Source organism: Ictidomys tridecemlineatus, chromosome 9 (assembly GCF_052094955.1).
Source record: "Ictidomys tridecemlineatus isolate mIctTri1 chromosome 9, mIctTri1.hap1, whole genome shotgun sequence".
Taxonomy (NCBI): Eukaryota; Metazoa; Chordata; class Mammalia; order Rodentia; family Sciuridae; genus Ictidomys; species Ictidomys tridecemlineatus.
The window spans coordinates 67141185-67149775 of NC_135485.1; the positions used below are offsets into that span (position 1 = coordinate 67141185).

Sequence of the window (8591 nt, forward strand, 5' to 3'; positions counted from 1 at the left end):
AAAAAAATAGAAGCCAAGTTAAAATTTGAAATATCATCTGTCTGATCTGTTCATATGCTCTTGAGAAGAAAGTGTGCTCTGTGTTGCTAGGTGGATTATTTTATATCTGTCTGGTTGAACTACTTGATTTATGATATTGCTGAAGTCTTCTGTTTCCTGCTAATCTTCTGTTTGCTTATTACATACATTGTTGAAAGCAGAGATTCTCCAACTGTCATTGTCAAAATTGTGTCTTACTTTAATTCTAAAAGATTTTCTTCATATACATTGGGACTCTGTTGTTAGGGGAACAAGCAATTGTGATTTAATTTTTTGCTGAATTAAGTTATTTCTTGCTTTTCAATTAATGGTTTAAACAATGTAGTATAATCTGAATTTGTTGGATTAGGTATAATAGAGTGTTCTGATTATTTTTGATAGCTACAAGTTTTAAAACATCTACTCTTCTACCTGTAATATATATACTCGAATTGGTTTTTCTTTAGATATTTAACTGTGTGTGTGTGTGTGTTTGTGTATAATAGGAAGGCATTAGTTTTTACTGAATAGTATCATAAAAAGAAGATAATGTATAAGAAGACATTTTGGGGGGCTGGGAATGTGCTCAGTGGGAAATCATTCATCTAGTATGTGAAGCCCTGGGTTTAGTGTCCTGTGCCCAAAAAGAAAAAAATTAAGTGGCATTTATATAGCTGTATCAAGTGCTAATATGTGTATTTCCATGCTGGCCTGTTTTCATTCAGTAATGTCATGGTGGTAGCTTAAAGTCAGCCAGAATGAGTAGGTATACTGTGGAAATGAGAAAGTACTACAAAACTGGGATTGTTGCCAGTGTTAGTTTTTAAGCATTTACCACCATTGCACTGCCTTGTCCCTGTTTTTCAAATAAAGAAATAACAAAAACAAAAACCTGAGTTGAAATGTTTCCCCCAGGTTACTCAGCTACTTAGCTGATAAAGTAAATAATCAAACAGACCTTGTAACTCTCTCCTGCCTAAATATTCCTCCTCCCTTACGCATGCCCTTTTTCCCCACCCAAACAAATTGGCCCAAAGTGGTTTTGTATAGTTTCTACAAAACCCATTATGAACATTTGTTTAATAGGATTTGCAATTCTGATTGACATTATAATGTTGGGGGGAAATGTTTCCAAGTTCTGACATTTAAGTGATTAAGATTTTATTCTACCAACAAATTTTATTCTACCAAACAAAGATCTTATTCTACCAAAAAAAAAATTAGAATTTTTTCTAAAAGCCTTTTCTTTTGGCCCTTTTTAAAAAAATTAGAGCATTATAATTTTGCAAACATGCATGGAATTTTATTTTATCCCATTCCCTCGCTCTCCCTCCCCTCCTCTTCCCCCTATTCTTTCTCTACTCTGCTTGTCTTCCTTTTGCTCATTTATTGATTTATTTTTTATTGTTATTTTCTACATATACAAAAGGTGAAATTCCCTATGGCATATTTATAGGTACACACAGCAGGAATGTGTTAGATTCATTTCATAATTTCCTCCACTTTCCCATCCCTCCTGATCTCCTTCTACTATATTGATCTTTCCTATATCTTTACCATACCTGACCCTAACCCAACCCACCTTCTTTTCTTTGTGTTGCTCTAGCTTCCACATCTGAGTGAAAACATTCAACCTTTGATTTCTGAGTCTGGCTTATTTTTACTTGACATGATGTTCTTCATTTTGATCTATTTACCAGCAAATGCCATAATTTCATTCTTTTTTTTATGTCTGAGTAAAACCATCATGTATGCAAACCACATTTTCTTAATTGTCTGATCTATTGACAGGTATCTGGGCTGGTTCCATAATTTGGCTATTATGAATTGTGCTCTTATGAACATTGAAGTGACTGTATCACTATGGTGTGCTGATTTTAGTTCTTTTGGATAAATAGTGAAGAGTTGGATAGTTGAATCATATGGCAGTTCCTTCCCAGTTTTCTGAGGAATCTCCATACTGCTTTCCAGAGTGGTTGTACTGTCCTACAGTTCCACCAATTATGTATGGATGTACCTTTCCCCCCAACATCCTCATCAGCATTTACTGTTTGTATTCTGACTAGAGTGAGATGCAATCTTAATGTAGTTTCAAGATGCATTTCCCTGATTGCTAGAGACATTGAAAATTTTTCATATATTTATTGTCTTTTAGTTCTTTTAAAATCAAGATATTGGGTGTAGTATTGCATGCCTATAATCCCAGCAACTCAGGGAGGCTAAGGCAGGCAGATCACAAGTTCAAGGACAGCCTGGGCTACTTAGTGAGATTATTTAAATAAACAAATTCAAATAAATAAATAATTTTAAATAAATAAATAGGACAGGAGTGTAATTCAGTGGTAAAGCATCCCTGAGTTCAATCCCAGCATCTAATTAATTAATTAATTAAAATGATATTAGACAGTCATTACATTTCAAAGAAAGGACACTAAGAACTTTAAGAGAGCAGGTCACTAAGAAAAGATCAGTCAGTGCAACACCACATGATTGGGGGGTTAGCAAGGCCACAGCTATGCTGTGGACCCAGGTGTTTATGAGCTTTCAGGGAACTTGTGAATGTGGAAGGCTGGTAGCAATATGCTACAAAGAATTTGCTTTTCAGGGCGAAGTAAGCTTCAGTTTCTGGATTCATCCTCCATGGCACACATACTGGCCTACACCACTAGCTAAAGGACTGCTTAGTTTGTTCAAGCTTCCATTTGCCTTTGACTTTTGCCTTCATGGGCCAAAAAACATCCATCTAATTTTTATATTTCCTCTCCTGTTTAGTTTCCAAACTTTTCATAAATAATATTATTGTTTCAGGGTCCCATGGTAAACATGGTCTTCTAATAAATGACTGAGAATGAAAGATTGTATCATGGGTTTTTAAATTGTCTTCTCCTTTGTGATTCAGTTACCATATACAAAGCTATACTTCTCGGTAGTCCAAATTTTACTTTACAACTTATTTTTTTCCCTCTTGAATGCACTATTATGTATTTATTTCTAGAGAACATTGTATAATACTTTTTTTCATACTTCTTTTAACTAATTATACACATTCAGAATCTGCTTCCCCAAAATATTAGATTCTCAGTTTGGTGACATTGGCAAGTTTCATGAGTACATTTAATTATGTGTCTCTTTTTTCTAAGTGATTAACAAAACATTAAAAACTGACAAATTCTTATGACAACAATCCTCCCTAAGTGATCTTAACCCTAACACCCAGACTTGAAAGCCACTTTAAAAAATGTGTGACAGTAGAGTATATTTTGACATATCCTACATACATGGAATATTCATGGAGTATTCTTGTCATTGTACATGATCTGGAGTTACCCTGGCCATGTATTCATATATGAACATAGGAAACTTATGTCTGCTTCATTCTGCCATCTCCTATTCCCATCCCCTCTCCATTCCCTTCATTTCCATTTGTCTAATCCAAAGCACTTCTATTCTTCCCTACACTCCCCTTATTGCATGTTAGCATCAGGTATCAGGGAAACATTCAGGCTTTGGTTTTTTGGGATTGGTGAAAAGCCACATTTTAGGGACAACTTGCTAGTCTGTGATGCAGGGTGGTTACACAGTGATGGTGTGTGACATGGAACTAAGTAACAAGGCTGAAAAGTGAATCAAGACCTAATGTAGAAGTTCCGTGGGATGATCAAGAAAGTAGAGCCAGGGGAATAACTATATTTTAATTCCTTTGAAACTTTAGACTTCATTCAATAAAGATACTTAGTATAGTAACAAAACTTGTACAATAGTATCTGACTTCTTCCCCAAGACTGCAAAGATTTAGAAGTGAAATTGTTAGTCCTAATATAGCTAACTTTTTTTGAGTCCTAGTTGCTTCTATAATTATCATTCATAAAATAAAGTTTACAGTATGACTAAGGTGTTATAAAACTTAAATAACAAATATAAAGGTCTAGCACAATGTATCGTACCTAATACGTACTAAATAAATGGTTGTTCTTATTAATGATAAAGTAGCTGCAATTTCTGAGCACCTTTGATAAACTAGCTGATACAGAATAGTTACATTGAGTCATCTGGTAATTTCATTTACTTAACACTAAGCCAAAACTGAAACCTTAGTGAATGTTTTGTTTCTAAAGTCTGCCTCTGATTTCAGTTTAGGACCCATCTTGGAACCTGAGGAAGTGGTAGACAAGCTAATGAATGGGATCCTGACAGAGAAAAGGATGGTTTTGGTTCCCTCCTCTCTAAACTTTTTACTTATCTTGGAAAAGTAAGTAACAGTTAAGTTTGTCAGCATTAGAAGTGAACATTTATCTCTTACATGTTTTTAATTCATATTTTAAACCAGACAGTTAATAAAGTGTAATTAAATAGAATTAAATTAAGAAAAAACAATAGACTCAAAGATTCTATCAATTTTTTTTTAAAAATCTCACAGATTAATCAGGTAGGTGAGATTGGTATAACTATTGAGTAAACTAACTGAATCATGTCCACATGTTTTTACATTCATTTTGTTTTTTAAAAAGTGTTTATTTCTGGAAGTCTTGTCTTACAAATGAATGACTATGAAGGATATTTTAAAGCATTTTCACATAGCAAAATCGTAGGGCAATGAGATTAAAGAAGACCCTAGTTAGGTTTTAGATATTGATTCTCAGATATCATTCACCTTTTATTTTGTGGGAAATCATAGTGAAGCATAGGAATTGATAAATGATCTTTTATCATTTTGGAGATCCTTGAGCTTTACTACTTCCAGTGGGGTCCATGGACTACCTCCATCAGTGTCTTGGGAAGTTTGTTAAAAATACAGAATCTCCTGAATGAGAACTTGCTAAGATACCAGATGATTTGCACACATATTAAAATTCCAGAAGCCCTCCTTTGGAGCAGTAGCACTCAACTTCGGAGTACATTGGAATTCACTTGGGGGGTTTAAACAATGCTGATGCCTGAGACCTGCTCCTTAAGATCCATGATGGGCCTAGCTTTCAGAGATGTAGCAACTCTCTGGGGGATACTAATGTCAGCCCATGTTGGAAACCTCTGGCTTAAAGACTCCCTCATCATGACACACGCCCTGTCATGACTCACTCACCTGAGAAAACAGTGTGGCAGGGAGGCGGTTCAGGTAAGTAGCGGAAACTGCAGAGGAGCTTTGAGTTGACTGGAAGAAGAAACCTCTTGCTGCTGGTGCCTAACTTCAGGCTTCTCCAAGTTGGTGGAGATCAGGATCACGAGGGAAATTTAAAAAATAGATTCCTGGATCTCACTTCTAAAAATTTTAATATGGGATAATTGAGTTGGGACTCAGAAATATGTATTTTAACAGATAACTGCTACCAGAAGTTACCTGTTGGTCTAAAGATTATACTTTGAGAATTAATGATCTAGAATACCAAAAGAATTCCATATTTAATGGATGACATGTGTCAATCTTTCTAGCCCTTTCTGCTAGAAGCCATGGTTAAATATGCCCTAGACATTTAGGTATAAGGCTCCAGGTATCCTTGATGAGAAATGAGTGGGAACCTGTTTTTAGCATTGTGTGTGTGTCATTGCATAGATAAGCACTCAGTGTTATGGCCCTTAAGAATGTAACTCTCTGGGAGAGAAAAATTTGCCAATTTTTCTTTTTTTTTAATTTATATTTTTTATTGGTTGTTCACAACATTACAAAGCTCTTGACATATCATATTTCATACATTAGATTCAAGTGGGTTATGAACTCCCAATTTTTACCCCTTATACAGATTGCAGAATCACGTCGGTTACACATCCACAATTTTACATAATGCCCTATTAGTAACTGTTGTATTCTGCTACCTTTCCTATCCCCTACTATCCCCCCTCCCCTTCCCTCACATCTTCTCTCTCTACCCCATCTACTGTAATTCCTTTCTCTCCTTGTTTATTTTCCCATTCCCCTCACAACCTCTTATATGTAATTTTGTATAGTAATGAGGGGCTCCCTTCATTTCCATGCAATTTCCCTTTTCTCTCCCTTTCCCTCCCATCTCATGACTCTGTTTAATGTTAATCTTTTCTTCCTGCTCTTCCTCCCTGCTCTGTTCATAGTTGCTCTCATTATATCAAAGAAGACATTTGGTATTTGTTTTTTAGGGATTGGCTAGCTTCACTAAGCATAATCTGCTCTAGTGCCATCCATTTCCCTGCAAATTCCATAATTTTGTCATTTTTTTAGTGCTGCGTAATACTCCATGCTGTATAAATGCCATATTTTTTTTTATCCATTCATCTATTGAAGGGCATCTGGGTTGGTTCCACAGTCTAGCTATTGTGAAAATTTGCCAATTTTTCATCACTATATCCCCTGTATTTTGAAGAGTGACTGGCACATAGAAAGCACTAAAGTCATTCTGATTCCTAGAACTTTTAACAAAGTTTGTACTCCGGAGTTGAATGAAGATGTGTTTGGGACTTGCTGTCAACAGAAACACAGATCAGTTACTGAACTTCTTTGAAGCTCAGTTTCTTCCTCTATGAAATGGAAAAAACAGTAGGACTTTTTGAGGCTGAGATGAGTAAATAAAACATTTAAAGTACTCTATATTTATACTATGAGTACTCAATGAATGTTATGTGCTGCTATTTACTGTTATTATTACAACTACAATTACTGTCATTGCCTTAATTCCCCTCCATGAAAGCTGGCTATTCAATTTCCAAACCCTATTTTAATTCTGTCTGTCAGATCTCTGTATATTACACTGACTTAAAATTCTGTTTCTCTCAAGCACATTGGAATATTACAAGCTCCTGAATATTCTTTTAACTATATGTTGGGAAATGAGACATACTACATATCTATCACTGTTCAAGACATTTTTTATCAACACTAGATTCCTCACAGGAGGGTTGGAGTTGTAGCTCCATGGTAGAGTGCTTGCCTAGCATGTGTGAGGCACCGTGTTCGATCCTCAACACCACATAAAAACAAACAAACAAACAAACAAATAAATAAATAAATAAATAAAGGTTATGTGTCCATCCACAACTAAAAATAATTAAAAAAAAAGATTCCTCACAGAACACTTGGGAGAGAGAGATTAATTTTTCCATTTACATGTGAGGAATTTAAACACAAAGGTCAATTAATTTGTTCATCAGTATTCTCAAAACTAAGTGCATTGGCTGCCTTTCTGTTTAGCAGTTCTATTTCCCCAATATTTAGTGGAACATTTAGGTAACATTCTGAATTATAAAGTATAAAATTAGCTTCTATTCTCTCTTATTTTTCATTGTCATGTTTCTATTTTTAACCCTTTATTTATTTATTTATTTTTGGAATTTTTAACATTTATTTTTTTTAGTCTTGGGCGGACACAACACCTTTGTTTGTATGTGGAGCTGAGGATGGAACCCAGGCCGCACGTGTGCCAGGAGAGCGTGCTACCGCTTGAGCCACATCCCCAGCCCTATTTTTAACCCTTTAGTATGTCAATTATTCTGTTTTTCATGCCTCTTCCCTTAGATATTCTGAAAAACATAGGAGTATATTTATTTCAAAAATAAATATAAACTTCAAAAATAAGTACATATGTGTATATATATATATATATATATATGTGTGTGTGTGTGTGTGTATGTGTGTATATACATGTATATGTATATTTACAAAAAATATTCAGGTCACTCCTACCCTTTTGAAAAGGAAATGAATTTAATAGGAAAAAATATATAATACAAACTCAGAGTTAAAGTTCTTAAACTTATCTAAGAGGAACATGACCTGATTCAGGAGAAATTAAAGTATTTTAAAAGAAGATATTTTGCAAATGCACTTAATGTTTATTTCCTAATTATTTTTATGTATCTTTATTCTAGGTTCTTACCTCAACGTTTCCGGAAAACTTTTTAAAAAAAGAGTAAACATTAAGTTTGATGCAGTTATTGGATATAAAGTAAAAGAACAATAAGAACCTGATTTTCTTAAAAACTTATTTACCAGGTTTCAGTTGATTTCATCTAATAATAATAAAAACTTTAATATTTTAAATCATTTTTCCTTATTATCCTATTTTCCTCAATGTCACCTTTGGGGGCCATGCCATATTGGCTTATTACCACTTTTCTGTAGGTAAAAGCTAACTTCATGTAATACAGACATAGATCTTAAAAGTTGACCTTATGGAAAATTAGGAGAAAAGAACAAAAGCAATTATTTTCATCACAATAATTTCTCAGATTTTGTGATTCATCTACAGGTTTTCAAAATTTGTACTATAAATGTTTAAGATATCATATTTTTAATTGCATTACATTTTATATAACTGGCATATATCATTTTCTATTCTGTATAAAGTCATAAATTTCAAACTCCAGATATAATGAAGGGTTACATGTCTAGTAGCATTTCACAGTGAATTTTGTGATCTTTCAAGTGTTTCATCCTACATGTTACCACTATTTCCTGAGAGATGCTTCACATTTTGAAGTCAAACATTTCAGCATAAAGAAACTAGAGATGGATACGTGTTACAAATTTAAAAGCATCACTGGGATTTAAGGCAGAGAATTGGGAGAATGTACTTATAAATGCAACAATAATAAATTGGGCCAAATATCAA

General features: G+C 34.2%; 1 long non-coding RNA gene across 1 annotated transcript; it reads left to right on the forward strand.

Moving 5' to 3' along the window:
- The first annotated feature begins 3977 nt into the window (after positions 1-3977).
- On the forward strand, positions 3978-8591 carry LOC144366517 (uncharacterized). The gene is made up of 2 exons (XR_013425576.1): positions 3978-4267; positions 7849-8591. It is a non-coding gene; the product is annotated as an uncharacterized LOC144366517 (long non-coding RNA).